Source organism: Phragmites australis, chromosome 14 (genome assembly GCF_958298935.1).
Source record: "Phragmites australis chromosome 14, lpPhrAust1.1, whole genome shotgun sequence".
Lineage (NCBI taxonomy): Eukaryota > Viridiplantae > Streptophyta > Magnoliopsida > Poales > Poaceae > Phragmites > Phragmites australis.
Window position 1 is genome coordinate 745775 of NC_084934.1, and position 18863 is coordinate 764637.

Genomic DNA, 18863 nt, shown 5'->3' on the forward strand with positions numbered 1-18863 from the left:
TTTCTAATAGTGCCTACAGGTCCAGATGCTAAAAGCAAAGCTCAGAAGGGCTTGTCTGAAAGCACCAAATTGAAGGTTGTAGTCACTATAGGCTCAAAAGGCAGTTTCATTACCATTTCTCAACTGACTGCTTGTGTTGAACAACAAAATGCTGCAGTGAAGGAGCTTGAGAATCACCTAAAGATTAGAAATTTGAAACTATATTTGTTTAAGATTGAATCCTTGCAGTCTAAAAACAAGGATGACAGGTACACAGCTCTAGAGCAATTCGAGAACGATGTATGCATGATCATTGATTGCAATGGTGAGGATGTTGAGAGTTTGGCTGATGCCTTGTCTGAAGATGGAGCTATACTCTTCAAGAATGATCCTGAGTTTGCTAAGAAGCTAGCATCTATAGTTGATCTTTATAAGTTGAGCTAGCCACCCCCTAGGCTAGAATACAGAAGCAAAAAGTTAGGGTTTATAAATGGGCGGGATACTGACGGTCCATCATCACTTCAAGCAGCTGCTCGTCAATGTATTGTCCACTGGGCTCAACTCAGGTGGCCATGCCCATGCGTTTGGATCCAATACCTATGGATCAGGTACTTGGATTCATACTATGATCTTGAGATGGCTGGTGACTTATTGCTTAGTTTGCATGATTCTTCTGTGGTCTATGGACTAGTCCTGAAAAATGACAGTGTTGGGAGCATAACAAATGTGGACAAGGCAAGGAGTGCATCATTTGCTGACGATTTAGGTTATGTAGACTCGGTTTTAGTTGATGATGGTGTAAATACTTACAAGTCATTGTGTCAGGACAGTCGAATAATTTATTGTTACATTTCGCAAGGATGTTAACCTTCATGTGCACTTGAGATTGGGTTGTATCCAGAGGACTGCAGATTCATGTGCTACATTGTTGTTTATGGTGTTGGCTTAAGGGCAAGCCGAATCTCAAGGGGAGAAGAATGTCATGGACTGGGCCTTCAATTGGGTTGCCAGGGCTGCATTGGTGGTTTAGACCAAGTGGATCGAGGTGGCCTAGTCGGCTAGAGGAAATCATGCATATGAGCTGGTCTCTCTTCCGAGGGACGCAGCGAAGAACATTTTCACCAGGACACCTTCTTCCTCCTTAAGCCTCATCTTCCTCTATGGCTTCGGTTCTCCTTCCTCCTCCTACTGCTCTCCCCCCCCCCTTCCCAGTTCCCTCCCATTCTACCTAGCCTAGTTTGTCGTCCTCTCTATGCTTTCATTCCTTTCACAATTTGTATCCCTACCACTGTGATTAACTTGTGTTAGTAGAAAAATTCACCGACTTGGATGCGATTTGGTGTTCTTGTGTGGGTTTAAGTGATTGATCCATCGAGAATGTGACAGATGAATAGAGAAATCACAAAATATAACAGAAGCTAATCATCAAGGATAGATACGAAGTTAAGCTATACCCTTTGGCCAAACACTAGAACTCTTTACAAAACATAGCAAAAATCATGGCATGCACTGTTAATTAGTACTTGTACAATTTCATAGGACCAAATTTGTTACCACAAGCAATAATCATCCATTCAGATTTGCAGGGAGCAAGAGGAATTTTGGGCTCACCTTGGGGCGGCTTGGATCTATCGGGCGATGGCAGCGGCCTAGAGGAGTCGAGTTGGGCGGCGGCTTGAGGGGTCTCCGTGCATTCGAGGAGCTTCATTAAAGGGGCTGGGGAGAGGGGCGGCGGCGGAGAGGCTGTTGTCTTGCGCATGGCTTTGTTTTTCCTCAAAATCCTTCGACTTTTAGACCATCTGATCTCAATTCGATGCTCTAGATCGATCATTCCCCCACCTCATATAATCAAACCTAGCCCCCACCCTACACTTCGCTGTCACCATCCTCGGTTGAGGAGCTACGTGTGGCTCAGGTAGCTACGGCTATGGAACATGAAATGATTCTGATCTAAAAAGAAGATAAAGTAATTATTCAGAAGCATGGCCATGCTAACTAACATTATTCAGAAGCACCAAGCTCGTTCATATAGCCAATGCACTAAGATGCAGACATGTAATGTTTATGTAGAATTGTAGATAGCACAAATTCAAGGGAATGCATATGATAGGTAAACCAATGTCTCCACTGTGAAGTGTATAACTAACTATAGAACAATAATAATAGTAAGGTGGGTGGTTGTCTGAAAGATTGAAACATGCAATTGCATCCCCAAGTCTAGGTTTTTGTATAAACAAGGTGGGTGCTTGCACTTGAATCTCAAATCCTCCACTCAAATCGCTCCATAGAACCAACGGTGGTATCAAGCATAGGGCCACCAAACGCATACAAAATTGAACAATATTATCTCTCCTGTCACACAATCTACTTATTATCTCTCCTGTCACTAGCAAGAAATAGAGTTACAACAGAGCTCAGTGAACTTGAAAAGATTACAACACTTGGTGTAAATCACAACATCCTCACAACATAGTTCTCAATGCATGACAACTAACAAACAGAACAACCCTGTTAGCCTTCATACAGGGAAGTTAATGATTCGCAACTCAGGTGTAACTAAAAGTACATTATGAACAACTATTACTTGCTTCCTTGTGAACACTACCTAGAAGCTTGCTGATAGTTCAGGATAAGTAGGGACAACAACATTAGTAAAACTATCAATTTTTTTTGCAATCGACATGTCTCCCTTGTCTAAGCAACAACTAGTGTTAAAGTAGTCTATTTTCTACAAAAAGGGCCCTACACTAGTTTACAAGTAGTTGCGCCAAGTGAACAAAACTCAAAGTCGAAACTTCCTTCCCTGCAACACGACCTCACTGTAAGTTTTAGCAGCTGGACTTGTGAAGCTCAAGACCACCATGCGAAGGAGTCCTTCCCTCTAGTATTTGCACATAGAACTGGCAATTTGGATCACTCTATGTAATTGGAGATTGACCAAAAGGGTGCTCCTTTACATAACGCTGGACATCGTCTGCGGTAGATAGGTTCTCCAGAAACAACCGAAGATCTCCACCAGGTCCTGTTTATGGAACGATATTAATCTATAACACTAGCCACTTTTGTGCACCTTCTAATTAAAAAAAAACATCTTATAATGGTGAAGCTTACCTAATGAATCATCTTTCTCGTTCTTGTAGTTGCAGGGGTAGGAAAAAAATGCCAGTGTGCGGCTGCACAATATAGAATCACAAGAAGATAATAAGCGAATTACAACAAATGAACCTTCACAGATATAACAGGCATAGGAACAATGGAGAAGGCAGTACTGGATTGAGCAGAGCTTTGTACGGAGAGTCATCCACGAGTAGAGTGTTTGAGTGTGAGAATCATCCCTCCTTCCATGGAAGATCAGGTTCTTCTTTGTTCCACAACTTCCGTAGTTCTTTCAATACTAACGGTTTGCGCTTATTTTCAAGAGTGTTAAATGCAGTAGAAGTGCATTTAGATAAGTCTTGATCAAATTAGAGCAATGAATGAATTAGCAACATGGTAACTTGCAACCAAAATTATTTTCATACTAATGGTATGTGTTGTATTCAAGAGTGTTACGTCCAATAGCCATGCATTTAGATAATTAGAGCAATAAATGCATCGCAACTGAGTAACTTGTAAACAAAGTTCCTTCAATATTAATAGCTGTGCTTTTGTGTTAATTTCAGTAGCACTGCATATAGATAAGTCATGGCCAAATGAGAGCAATGAATGCATTAGGAGTTGAGTAATTTGCAGCCAGAATTAAAGAAAGAGAAATACAAGAATAATATAACAAGGCAAAACACAAATGCACATCAGTTGGCATTGTTTGAATTATTAATACATAAGGGGAAACCATGAATGCAACATATAAGCCTGAGATTAGTTTTCCATTACTTACCCAACAAAAACAGACGTTGTTTCAAATCTTTCATAAGGATATCAACAACTGAATTCACATTTGCTCTGGAGAAATAGAATTTTGCAATCAACGCATAAAAAGGAATAATCGAAAGTAAAAGAAATGCAATGGAAAAAGAATCAGTACCAATCTTGATGGCCATATCCCTAGGTGAAAGTTGTGGAAGCAAAATCTCATAAAATCGTCACATAGGGTCTTTTCAAGATTGTTACCACAACAAATGATTGAAAGCTAGCATCCTGAGCCACATGTACAGATACAAGTTTTTATACCAAGAACAACAGTATTAACTTTAGATGCATAACTTTACCTAGATGGCATTGAACATTTCCATGGGACAGTTGAGAATTGTGGTGGTCTTGATTGATATCATCAAGCAAACCATTAAGATCCAGAATTAGAAGTTTCATCCTTTGAGATGTTATTGATGATCCTCTTTGTGAGTAGATGTTCTGAACATTCTTTGGTTCCTCCTAAAATGAGACAACATAGACAGGATTTTGGCTACTTCAAACAAAGTAGGTAGAGTTCAAATATGTGTTCCACATGACTCAAGAAATAGTTTTCAAAGCAATAAGAGGGGAATTTGCATATTGACAGACATCAAAAGACACATATCGATATTGGACCACATTTTCACATGCGGTTCACATAAAGAATCGTTGGTGAAAATTCTCATTTTCATAAGTGGTTCACATAAGACCATGCTTTAGGATATTGTATGGATGTATTGTGCGAAATTGAATAACGAGATCTTTGTATGCAAGGAGCCGGCTCGTTTGGGGAAAATAGCAATACCGTCGGCTCATGATAAAAAAATGATACTGATAGTCTACAGTATCGATTCTTTGTTATGGATCGATAATGATATTTATTATCAGTGTCAGTTCAAAAACCGACATTGAAAATCACGAACTATCAGTGTCGAGTAATAAATATTGATTTAAAATTCGTTACTGATAGCATTTTTAAGATGATACTAATAACTAATTTTTATAGTGCTAATTACGGGCCTGACCCCGGTGGTATATAGCTACACACAAATAAAAACAAATAAACAAATAAAATGCTACAGATTCGATACTAAAATGTACTGCTAGCCATTTATTAAGCAGACCTTTTTTGTTCGTTTCAAGAGGAAAAATCACAACTTTTTGTAATGCATGCTACTGTATCACCATAAATTATGGAGTTTAGTCAGGGTTCAGGGGGGACAAAAGCTGGCTGCCATCGGTTCTGCCGTACTGCCTTGTGGCAACTCGGTTGGTTCCACGCAAAGGTGGTCAAATGTTTAGGCACAGCTAATTTAGGTATGTTAACCAAGCGAGCTGGGCTATGTCGATCCATGTGTCAAGTCTCTGCACAACTCGTTTAAGATCGAATCATAGGAATCGAACAATCAACCTTGTACATGCAAGTTAGACGCATTACTATTGTGTCATGAAGTTATGTTTGTATTAGATCTAAACAAAACTAATTATCTTTAAAAAATAGAAAAAGTGTCGTGCCGACTCGCTCGGTTAGTTATTGTGTCGTAATAGAATCGATGAAACAATAGCATTACCATTTGATCCGATCTATTTGGTCACCTTTACTTTCACGCATGGACATCTCTCTGCACAGGATGTGTCATCATCGGTGGAATCGCCTCTTTTAATTTCTTGAACATAATCAGTTTTAATTTTCAGGAATACTACTTTTGTTGCAACGGGCTACTTACCAGTTGTGTGGTCTGAAGATTGGAGTAAGGGAGGGTCTGTTTGTTTTCGTTAGGCTTTTCTAAACCCTGTTGGTTCTGGATTCTAGATTTGACGAAGATGATGTTCCAAAAGTTCAAAACTCCACATCGAGATTCAATCCATAATATGCTTTTTCAAAGCCATAATCAAGAATCAGTTTCTCCAAAAACCAGCTGAAACAAATAGGACAGCCAACAATAGGGTATTACATATACTGTACACTTTATCTATTTAAAAATTCAATTCATAACTAGTTTTTTAAAAAAAAAATATAAGCCTTTTTGAAGCCAAAATTGAGAATCAGATTTTAAAAAAGTCACGGTTGAAACCAACAGGGCTAACAATAAGGGTATTACATATATTACGCATTTTCATTCACGTCAAAATTCAATCCTCGGTCAGCTAGCTTTTAAAGAATTTGCTTTTTGAAAGGCACAATCAAGAATTAGATTTTTCAAAAACCACATTTGAAACAAACAGGGTTGCCAAAAGAGGCATTACATATATTATACACTTCATCAATACAAAAAATCAAGGGATAATTGCAAATTTGCCACTGCTTTAAATCGTTATTGTAAATTTACCACTAAAAATTACAAATATGCCACCAGAATTGTTATTTGAGTGGCATTCTTGCAACAAATAAAAACCAGTGACAAATTTGCAAATGCCCCAAAAATCAATCCACAATCAACTTTTGAAGATTCAGATTTTTCAAAACCACAATTGAGAATTAGCATTTCCAAAAGCCGCATATGAAACAAGCAAGCCCTTAGAACCTCATCCCTCAAAATCCACAAAAGCAACTCCAGACTAGCTCGTAGAAACTGAAACAAATAAACATGCCCTCGTATTGTTTGTTTCTGCTTTGACTTTGGGGCTAGAATCCAGAGAAACAAACAACGTGAATTGGTTCCAGAATCGAAACACAATGCTAAAATGCAGCAAACAAAAATGCAGGCATGAGAGAAACTTGCCACGGGGCTCGTTACTAAAATAAAAAGTAGGTCCCTTTTGAGTGCACGAATTTTACATAAATTCTCTTTCCTTTAACTATATATGCTACTTTCTGAGAGATTTTTACTATAGACAATTCAAACCTAAAAGGAGTCCTAAAAAAAATTCAATGTTCCAAATGACCAGTGAGTTATAACCCAATTAATCCTAAAAAGAGTTCAATGTTCCAAAAATCAGTGAGTCGCGATCAATTGCATCATATCATTAGATTTGACGTGTGAACTAAATCTGAATAATTACATTGCATACGCATCGCAAATAGTCCCCCGGTATCATATCATGTGGTTGAAGAATATAGTGCTGTAGTACCTTTTGGTTCGGTAGCTTGGACATGGTTGTCCATCGAGCTTAATTACAGGCATGATTTAGAAAGGCGTCATGGTCAGCCATTGAGAGCACTTGGGGTGGTCAGCATCCTGGTTGCTGTTGTACATCCTTTACCAAGCATGGCATCTATGTTGTTACGAATATTACACGACAAATCAAACACAAGATATGATTCTTACATGGAAAATCGTTGTGAGAAAAAAAATCACAGTGCCAATCGGTGTGTATATATATATATATATATAAAAGTGGATAGAAGGAGACTCGAGTCTAATACAGTGGATCCGAGTAAATAGGAATTCGGATCATATTTCAACACAGGTGCATGCTATGTGCCCTTCTTTGCTTTTGATGGTCACTACAAAAGCAGAGTTAGCTGATAAAAGGTCGAATAACCCCATGGAGAAAGAGAGAACAAGTTTGCTACTCTTATTGGTGGCCTGCTGATTTGACCCATCTTGCTTGTGGTGCAAAACTACGTACTGTTGGGGAATTATGCTTTTAGGTGGTCACAAATTCAAAGCTGGGGAGATTAAAAGAACACTTCAAATTAATTGGAAAGATAGTTTCTAAAGTGTAGCTACGAATTTCTCACGAGATGACTCTATTGAGTTACATGTAACAGGCAATTTACACGAAAGGATATCCACACTTGCACTCACGAGATGACTCTATTGAGTAGTGGCATTATTTTTGTTTTCTCCTCTTGCACTCATAATCAACCGCGCGAAATGCAAAGTGGAGTCAAGATATCCATGCTCCCTGCAAGAAAGATTTGGCATGATAAAACAGAGAAAATGGAATCGTTGGTGGTGTGTATGTAGGGCATCCATGTCGTTCTGTAGTTTTGTGCATATTGTTGGAATCCTAGCTTTCATCCAGCTCATCGAGATGCGTGTGGAATTATTCTACTTCCTCTTCCATAGTCGATAGTTGGTACTATCTCGAATTGCTCTACACTAGCTACTAGCTTTGACTCGCTGTAACCCCAAATTAAACTGTCTTTATCTTCTTTTATTTCTTGTTGCAGCAGGGTACAAAACTGTAGAATGATGAATATACTGTGATAATTGTAGATGATTTGTATAAGCACCGCAAGTTGTTTATATAAGTATATGATGGCTTGAATCTCAAATAATTATAGAGATAAGATAAAAAACTAATTTTACCCTACCATAATAGTCAGATCCTTATGGATCCTTTACTATATACTCTAACATTCTCATAGTCGTAGTGTGAATAATATAGACGCTAAGACTAAAGATGAAGCTGACGATTTGCTCAAGATGATAATAGCCTTTTTGTTATCGAGGTAGCTTAGAGCGAGATGATCGTAGTCTTAACCGTAGTGGAGGATGAAGGCTTAAAGCACCAACATAAGCACATGCATGCACAAAGTCAGGTTGATCCATTTGAGGACCTCGACTAGCGGCCTCTATGGGGCGACGACTGTAGCCTGGAGGTGTTGAAGAAAGGTGCTAACTCGAAGCGATAGCTAGCGTGGTGACGAGGATGGGTAGCATGGGGTGGAGTCACTGCTTGGAGAGGCGGCGACCCCGATGATGGCGTGACCATGAGCGCCGGCGTTGCAACCATGATGGGCGATGCAGCGACATACTCGTTCTCGGTGGTGTGATAGTCTCGTGCTTACGGATGAGGAGTAGACGATGATGATCCAACATGATGACGATGACAGATGGCGGGCTCGAAAGGCCGTGGATGAGGGCCATGTTGACGAGTGCGTCGTGTCTAGCCGCAACACCATCGGTGGAGAGGAGGCGTCGGAGAGGTCAAAACTGAGGCGGTGAAGTTCGAAGGCGATGAACGTCGATGGGTCGGCAGGGCGACACATAGTGATCTATGATTGATTTTTTTTTATAGAGAAAACCTAATCTGAAGATGATCGCGAAAAACTCTAATTGGTAATAGCCGATATTTGGATCGGCAACATGAACACTAAACTACGAGTTGGCCAGCCCTTGGGAGAGATTATGAAGATCGCATCATCTCCCAGGGGCGGCACAGCTGAAGCTATGTATACAGAGGCTTAGGAGCGACACCGGCTCTATACAATATAGAATGATGAATATACTGTATTAATTATGGATGATTTGTATTGAGTCTATACAATATATAATGATGAATATATTGCGCTTTGTGGATGATTTGTATTGAGTCTCGTGGGCTGTTTATATACGATGACATGGATCTCAAGCAGTTTTAGAAATAAAATGGAAATTAATCCCATCCTACCATAACAACCAAATTCTTTACCATATACTCTAACAGAAACAGATATACTTGTAAGCTAGAGGCGCTAATTAAGAAACTGTTGTATATGGGGCAATTACAAATTTGCCACTGTTTTGAACCGTTATTGCAAATTTATTATAAAAAAATTACAAAAATACTAATAGAACAGTCATTCGAATGGTATTCTTAAAAAATATAAAAAACTAATGATAAATTTGCAAATGCCCCATTGTGCATATTCACCCTAAATTGTTGTAGGGAGTCGACTGCAATGTGTTGTTATCCTAGTTGCACCCCCTCCTAGCTCTCCCGAGCTAACATCTACCTTAACTCTGTCACGGACAGTTTTTTCAAACTGACTAGGATATATATCCCGTTAGATATGATATATATCACGTGGGATACGTAGCATTCTGTAGTAGTGAATGTTGTAAACCAGTTATGGTTCTGTTTGCAATGCATTGTGAATTGGGCATTGTCCTAGAACTCTAAAGAAATGAAAATCCTAATACGATTTTGCTGTTATACTACATGTAAAAATTCATTGTTATCCTAGTATCGAAATACTAATATTGAAAATTGTTGGAATGTGACCCATGAGTATGAGGCTCATTCAAGAATTCCAAAGCAAAAGTTACTGGTGGTTTAGTCTCACCTCGCTAATGCGATGTAATGTACATCAACATAAATAGTGAAGTTCTCCCCTTTTTTTAAATAAAGAAACAGAGGGAGAGAAAGAGGGCTCTGGCTATACTACACATGCATGCGTGTGCCTACTCACGTATTTTCACGTGTAAAATCATATAACTTATGACTTACGATCATAGCATAGATCATGGCATAGTTCTAAGTCAGCGTAATCTTTTTGTCACCAACATGAAAAATATTTCCAAGAGAGCAGCCGTTTTCCCATATAAAGGATCCGGAGAAGTCCAAGTTGCATACAAGGAAAAAAACCCCACAAAATCCCTCCGCCCTTACATCTTGTACCTTTTAGTGATTTATGTTGTGTGGGTTGAGCTATTGAATCTCAACGGCTCTCTCCTGGGTGTTTACCGAGATTAAGGTTGAGCGGTATATTCAAGTCATTGCTGTGGTGAAGCATACACGAGGGGCAGCAAGAAGGTTTCTGGATAGCACAACTGCATGTCCCCTTTATCGTTCTTGATATTTATTTTGATTTATACTATTGTTAGCGGTAGATTATTTTGTATCAGTAAATAGTTATGAAATATAACTTCGAGTAGAATATGGTATTATTAGAATAAATGCGCATATTGTTTAACAAAAAAAAAAACTTGTTCTAGAACGCATGCCTATATAACGGGAGGCACGGACTTTAAAATTAAGTTAGTCAGCAGACTCGTCCAATATGTACGCATCAACCGGCAGAAAATCGCATTCACACAAAAATAAGTAACTTCAATATAACATGAGGTGGACTTAAGATTTTATATCGGTGCCTGCATTAAATTGGCACACAAGATAACTGTCATATCAAGAAGGACCAACACGAAAAGAAGAGAGGAGCCATTGGTCACCATACACTCCTCAGCTTTTTCCTTCTGTTTGATCGACAACGCTTGAGCCTTGAATGGCGTACGCACGTAAGAAGACCAATTTAACAAGTGAGAAGTGAAGGTAATTCGAGACAGAGAACGATATAGAGAGAGGAAGAGATAGATAGAAGCTATGGTCATGTTTGATATGCCTTCTGCTTTTGTTTCTGCTTCTAAAAAAGAGGTCTGTAAACATAAGCTGAAATCAAACTAAGAAGCAGTGTTGAATTTCATCAGATTTCCCGTAAGCTGAATTCTGCATCAGCAGAACCTGAGCCAAGTTGGCTTGTGTCGTCTTTCCTTTCTAGTAAGAGTAAGCAAGAAAGTTAGTGGCTGGCGCCGGGCAGCAAGAAATCAGGCAAGGACTCCTCTCTCTCTTAAGGGTGGTAACATGTTGGATCCGAGTCAAGTGGAGCGAGAACGTATTTGATCCGAAATATAGGATAGTAAATCTGATTCGACCCGAAATACTTACCAGATGTAAAACGGAATTTTTTTATTTTAATATTTTTTAATTAATATTTTAATAACAACACATGAGAAATTAAAATTCCAAAAAGTAGTCCATTTAATCACGCCAAAGTGAATGGCGTGACTTCCCAACGTGGTCATGCCAAATGCATTGGCGTGACAAAAGTGGTCACGCTGACTGCAGCCCTGTCGCCTTTACACGTGGGGCCAACGTGGTAGCCCTGAGTCGTGTCATAGAGGTTGGCGCGATCATTGTGGTTGGCGTGACTTAGCTGCTTAAAGGGTTGCACCGGTCCTTCTCTGGGTTGGCATGACTCAACTACATACAGGGTCGCACCGGTCCTTCTCTCCCGCACCTCTTCTTCCTCCTCCAGCCACACCGCGACCAAAGTGAGGGTTCACGGCAGCGCCGATGACCCCCCTTCCTCCACCAATCAGACAATCGTACCCGATTCAAAGGGGATTTCATATGGACGTGTCATAGGGAGATAGCTCCTCTATTTCCTCCAAGTTTTTTGGGTTTTTGTGCCTTGCAATATTTGTTCAAGGGTAGTTAGGGTTTAGGATTTTGTTGATGATGATGTATAAAATTTGTACGTTTCGAGTTAGATCGGAGGTCAAATATCGTGCTATAGATGTATAATTACGCATGTGTAACGTGTAGAATTTGTTGCATGCAATTATTTGAGCGTAAGAAATTGAATCATGTATGATTAGGTTTAATGTATATGAGCAAATCATGTTCTTCTATATATATAAATAATTTTGAATTGTTGTGATAAAATGATGAGGCGTGGGGATTGAAATGGATTATGTGTAGGATTTGTATGTGTTATAGCGATCAATATTTTTACATGTGAAATATTTGGATGGTTTGTGTAGATGGACCAGATTATTTGTGTGTTTTGTGGTGGTATGGTTAATGCAAATGGAGAGTTTGATAAGATGAGGGAGAAAGTGTTGAAATTTGGGAACCTGCCTTGCTTCGATAAAATTATTACTCGGGTTAGGTCAATTATGAATGTTGATGTGGATGCATGTGATGTTACCATACATGGAAGGTTTGATGTCGACTAGGGTGAGAGGGCTCACTATGTTGTCATGGAGTTGGTATCGGAGAATGATTGGAAGCTGTACAAGGATTATGTGAACGGTTCTCAAGTTTGTTGCACGAAGGTTGTAGTCAACGTGGGTATAGGGGGAAACTTGATGCCATCGGTTCAAGATGTGTCAGGTAATATTAGCCAGAAACTAAAGCTTGTTGAGCATTTGACTTAGAAAATTACTGTCATTGTCCCAAAGGTGGCTAGTGTCTCCAAACTTGCCGATGTTATAGTTCTAGAGGTACCTCGTGCCTCTATTCAGGAGATAGCTATCGGTGGTGTACAAATTTGATTTGGTTGTGGTAAGGAATGACTTCGATGATAGTTCTTTTGAGGATGAGGAGGCACAAGCAAATGTTGAGGAAATTCCAATCTTTTCGTCGGACAATGAGGCCGAAGATGAAGGTGATGAGGTAGAAGAAGTAGAACATATGTCTGGTGTTGAGCAACGATAGGTGAGTCCTGAGGTGGAAGGAGAAGTGGGCGAGGAGGAGGAGGTGGCTTGGTGGAATGGATATTTACGCAGAGTAGGAGATGAGGACACTGAAGTCTGTACATGTGGATGTGTCTGAGGTGCCAGGGTACGTAGATATTTCATTGACTAAGAAAGCTCTATGTGATAATAGCTTAATGTCTATGACGGAGGAACGTGACAGTGAGGAGGAGTTGATAAAGAAGGGGATGCTATTTGATAGTCTTGACAAATGGAGTTCTGGTTTAGGGACTACGCAGTGCGGCACCATATACTATACTAGATGGTTCATTATTATGCGAATGAGAGGTATACTATCAAATGCCATAGAGGTTGTGGATGTGGTGTACGGGTCCGTCTATTCCAAGTGATGGCCGACAATGAAAGGTCACAAATGTGAAACAATTGCACACTTGTGGGTCAGCGAGACTCGAACAAGTGCACTCCCAGTGCACAACGAGGCACCTTGGTCGGCACATCGCCCTCATCATTTGGGTAGACCCGGATACGACTGTGGCATCTCTAATTGAGTCTATATTTGAGTTTACCAATCACCGAGTGTTGTATAGTAAGGCATGGAGGGAGAAATAGCATGCTATGGCATTACTATGAGGAGATTGGAATGAAGCATGCATGAAGGTCCTTAGGATCTTGGATGCAGTTTCATATTTCAACCGTGGGACTAAGTGGTTCGTTTCATCTGGTGGCATGATGGGCAACGATAGTGGTGTCATGTAGCCTGTGTTTAAGTGCTTCCCTCAATGCGTGGAGGCCTTCAAGCATTGTAGGCCCGTGATTATTGTCGATGACACTTTTTTGATCGAAAAGTATAAGGGTGCACCGATGATTGTTGTTGGCATTGATATAGATGATCAGTTGGTCCCCCTAGCATTTGTGTCGACAGAAGGAGAGAGGGATATCAGTTGGTCATGGTTATTGTACTTGGTTCGCCGTTACGTAATTGGACCAACACATCAAGTCTGTATGATATTGGATTGGCACCAGGGTCTCCTTAATGCAGCTAGAGAACAAATTGAGGGTTACCCTTCTCTTATGCACCGGTGGTGCATGCACCATTTTGCTGCAAATATTTGGAGAAGACAGAAGAGCAAGGAGGTAATTAAGAAACCGAAGATACTATACAAATTTAAAGAGGAGAGATAGTTCAACAAAAGTCTTATAGAATTGGAAAAGGTATTGAACGGAATTGGAAAAGGTATTGAACGAGCCCGCGACAGAGTGGTTGAAGTGCGAAATGGCCAATAAGTGCAAATGGGCACTAGCGTATGATGAGGGTGGTTGTAGGTATGGAACAATGACTACAAATATCTCAGATGTATTTAACAACGTCCTTAAAGGTATCCATGCAATGTTTGTGTCTGTCATCGTGGAGTATACCTTCCACAAATGCAACTTCTATTTTGTCGATGGGTGGAAGAAAGCACGCAGTGGACTTGATGCTAGTGAGGTGTGGAGAAAAGCTATCGCTAAGCACCTTACGAAGCAAGAGGAAATATCTGCTACCCAAGAGGCACAACTCTTTGATCCAAGGAGTTATATTTATAGCGTTACATCAGCATTTCACACTAGTGTAGGGGGTGAGAGCTCTAGTGGTAGGATATATAAAGTGGACTTAACTACAACAGAGTGTACGTATAGGACCCCTCAATTGCTACATGTCTTGTGCTATCATGTCATTATGGCATGCCAGATGAGAAGAGTGGACCACACATTATCTGACTATTTGACCCCCATAAGAGAATGACTCTGAAGACTTGAGAGTCAACCTTTGAGCATGTACTTGATCCTTCGCAATGGCCGAAGTACGTTGGTGGTGAATATGTGCTAGATTGTGGTCTATTAAAACAAAAATCGGGGAGGAGGAAGAGAAAATGGTTCCAGAACGAGATGAATGATTCCAATAATAGTTACGGGGATGACATGTACGGAGCTGGCGATTTTGGTGAGGCACCTATTAAAATACGTTGCTCCATATGCCACTGGTTTGGCCACATAATGGAATAACATAAGGAAGGCCCGAAGAATCAGTCGATTCGTAGGAAAAAGAGGAATTCTAGAAGGGAGACAATAAATCACAATTTAGTAGAGGTGAACTATTAAATATTGTATTTTGTTTCATATCAAATATTTAAATATATTATAACAATTATGTTGTTTTTTATCATCTAACGATTGTGTGACGTTTCATATTTCAGGGCGATGGTGCACCCTGATTGCCCACTCCTTGAGACGTACGACGACAGGGACCATTGAGCTCACCTCATTGTTGACAACAATGATGTATGACTTGTCCGTAACGGCTACGTGTAATTGCTAAGTAGCGTGCAAGTGTAAATAAAAATTTCAATTTCAATTTCAATTATTTCCTTCAGGTATGAAATCTCTTCGGATACACACTCACAGTCCTCTCAGGTGGAATGAGAGGTACACCCCCTACATTCAGTGCGCAGGCTTCTTGCCATTCGCTAGGTTGGTCACGACGGGGTTGTTGATGTTTGACGATGCAGCGCTAACGGCACTTGTGGACCACCGGAGGCCGGAGACACACACCTTCCAGCTCCCTTGAGGTGAGCTCACGGTCACGTTGCAGGATGTTGCCATGATTCTTGAGCTAGCAGTAGACGGGTAGGCTATGTGCGGGATGGTGCAGCCTGCCGGATGACATGACATGGTGAAGGCGCTCCTTGGCAGTAGGCCTCCTAAGCCAGAGCAGGATGCGAAGGATAAGAAACCTTCTGGCGTCAACTCCGCCTAGTTGGTTGCCAACTTCTAGGAGTGCCCTGAGGATGCAGCGGAGGAGGTCATTAAGAGGTACGCTCAGTCTTGGTTGTGGCACCTTGTTGGCAGGTACTTGTTTCTGGATGGTAGTGGCAACACAATTTCTTGGATGTTCTTGCTAATACTTGACGAGATTTGGGAGAACATCGAGCTATATAGTTGGGGATCTGCCACACTTGTATGGTTGTACCAGCAACTATATGATGCATGCAGGCATAGTGGGGACCATGACAACCTTGGGAGATGTGCTTACCTATTGCAAGTGTGGATGTGGGAGTGGTTGCCTGTTGGTAGACCTGATCGATTTCATCTCGGGGTATGTATTTTTATTTTGCTTATATTGTTATTTATGTCATCATTTGAAATTGTCATTTGTTGTATTGTAAATGTAGGTTTTGGAGTTTGAGGATGAGGGCTTGATGCTAACCGTTGCTTCCCTTTGGAAGAACGTCAAGTTGGTAACTGGCAATACAAGCAGGCGGTACCTCTTTTACACCAATGAGCTTGACTGCATTATGCAAAGCCACGTGAGTGCAAATGGCTAGGCTTTTTTGTTTTATATACTTGCACATGCCAGTTGATGTAGTTGCAAAATATTGTTCATGTACAGGTGACTTGAGAGTCATATGACTGCAAGAGATCCTAGGCATTGGACTTAGCCCTTTATGCTCACGGGACATGGTGTATTTGTGTTCTATTATGCTACTTATTTGTATCTTCATTGTTGAGATTCATGTTCTGAACCGTGTTATGAGCCAATTTGGGAGGTTGTAGTGTACACCTCGATGACCTTGCACAAGCGAGTTCATTTTATTGTCATCCTAATTTCCAGCAACACATCCATACGTTATTTATGCATTGTTTCATTTGTTTGTTAGTTTTTTTTGGCCATGTTGTAGGATTGACAAGAGGAAGCAGATGAGTGCTAGAGATTAGCAGGAGGTCCACCACACCTACTTGATGTAGTGGGCCAACCAGGATCAGACTATCGTGCACGGTGGGGCCACCCACCGCTCGAGTCCCTACCACGACTACTTGAGATGGTTGCACAACAACTCCAGGTTGACAATCAAGCCATCTCGTGTTACAGTAGATGCAGAAGATTTGCCTAACTCTGATGATGAGGATGGCCTGGTCGATGAGTACGATCAGATCACCCGCCACTGTCGTCAGCTTGAGCATGCCCCACTTCACAATTACATAGTACTTGTAGTTCATAATAGGTGCAACATATTGACTCATGCTTTTTTACCGCACTTAATGTACTTCATCATTTTGGTAGGGTCAGCAGCTCGGCCACCTTGCAAATGAGGCTGGACAAGCATTGCTACTCCCATAGGGTTCCGAGGAGGAGGTCAGCCACCTTCACATCTTTGTAGAGGTAACAATTCACGTATACACCATCGTTCTATCCCCCCGCCCCTCCTTATTTCTATATGCAAACACGCTCTGACATTTTTACCAACTTCGTGGCAAAGGGTTTGTAGGAGCTGCCGCCGCCTAGAGTACAAGATGAGCTGCATGACAACTCTGGATGTGCCACTAGAACTTGGTGCTACTTTTTCCTAGCCATCTACATACTGCAAGGGATCAAAACCCAGGTCTTTGATCGGCTTATCAGCTATTCAAAATGCTGGGTGGACGAACTACCCATAATATTATGGTCATTGCGAACAACTCTCAGCAGAGCTACATCCAAGACCCCTTTCTTCCTTGGTTTTGGCGCAGAGGCAATGCTTCCCTCCAAGATCACCCTTTATTCGCCTTGAATGACCAACTACTCAGACGACGACCAGGTGGCACAACGTGAGGATGATGTAAACCTGATCAAAGAGTTCTGCGAGCGTGCTCTAATCCAAGCTACCCGATATCAGCAAAGCCTTAGATGCTATCACAACCGCAAGGTGAGGGAGTGGAGACTGGTCGTAGGTGACCTCATCCTTAGGCAAATCCAGAATAAGGCCAATCGGAATAAACTCTCCATGAGGTGGGAAGAGCCCTACAAAGTAGTCGATATCACCCGACCTGGCGTGGTCAAACTAGCCATGGAGGACGGTCGTGAATTACACAACTCCTAGAACATCACCCTGTTATGCAAGTTCTACGTGTAGGGTTGCTCGGAGACGGGCCTGTTTCTCTATTTTGCAGAACCTTCTAGATGAGTGTGGAATAAGACTCGTAAGTTTTTAAAGTTTGAAAGACTATACTCTCTGTTTTGCAGGATGTCATGACCAACAACGGACCCTCGCCAGATTGACTCTCCGACCACTACAGGACCTAGCAACCATGAAGTTAAAAAGACCAGTTGGTCGTGGGCTCTGGCACAGCGTGCGATCGCTGTTTGCGCAATGGCAAAGTTACTAATGGCCTGGGAAAATGACCACGAGTCCACAAGTCCCCCCTCTGGTCGGGCGCTGGTCGCCACCGAGAGACTTGTCTTGCCAAGGACTATCCCGTGCTTCGAGAGCCTAACTGACGGGCAGGGTAGAACAATCATAGCCTATGCACCATGACAATACAGGGAAAACTCTCTGAACATTCCGAACAGAGCCCTGAACCAGACGATCCAAAAACCACAGGCCCCCATATAATCTTCTTGCCATTAGCAAGGCCATCAAAAGTGGTTGGAACATTTTCATTCATGGAAAGGATTGATTACAGATAGGACAATTACATCTGGTTGGACTAACTATACTGTTACATGCTTGCTCTTTCCCTCCTGACTCATGTGGCCGACGCACATTTGGTAGAAAGGTTCCGTCTGACTCTTGTAAGGCGTGGGGATCCACCAACTCCAAGGGTTTAGAAGTATGTGGATCCCTACTTACCCTTGAATGAGTCAAGGAACCTCTTATGCTCTTCCCTGGAGCAGTAGCTGGTCGCTCCGGGAATCGGACAACGGCATGTGTAGGGGCCAGTGATGGCTAGCACGGAGACCCAGCTGGAGCTGCTGATCAACACCGATGAACCCGGTGGACCCTTTTTCTGCTCCTCCTCTGCCTTCTTCTCTTCGTCGATCTCCTTCTGCAGAAGGTCCCAATCGATCTCCTCGTCGTCGTCAGAGACGTCTATAACCTCCCCTGGGGCGATCGCTCCGACCGATGATCGAACGGGAACTGCAGGGGCTCTGCAGTGAGAGAAGCACGAGGGTGGTCGGCTCCAACCGTGCGAACAGGTCCTTGAGATTGTCTGCACTCGGGGGCACCACCGCCTACGGAGTCGGTGTCGTAGGTGGCTCGGACCTTG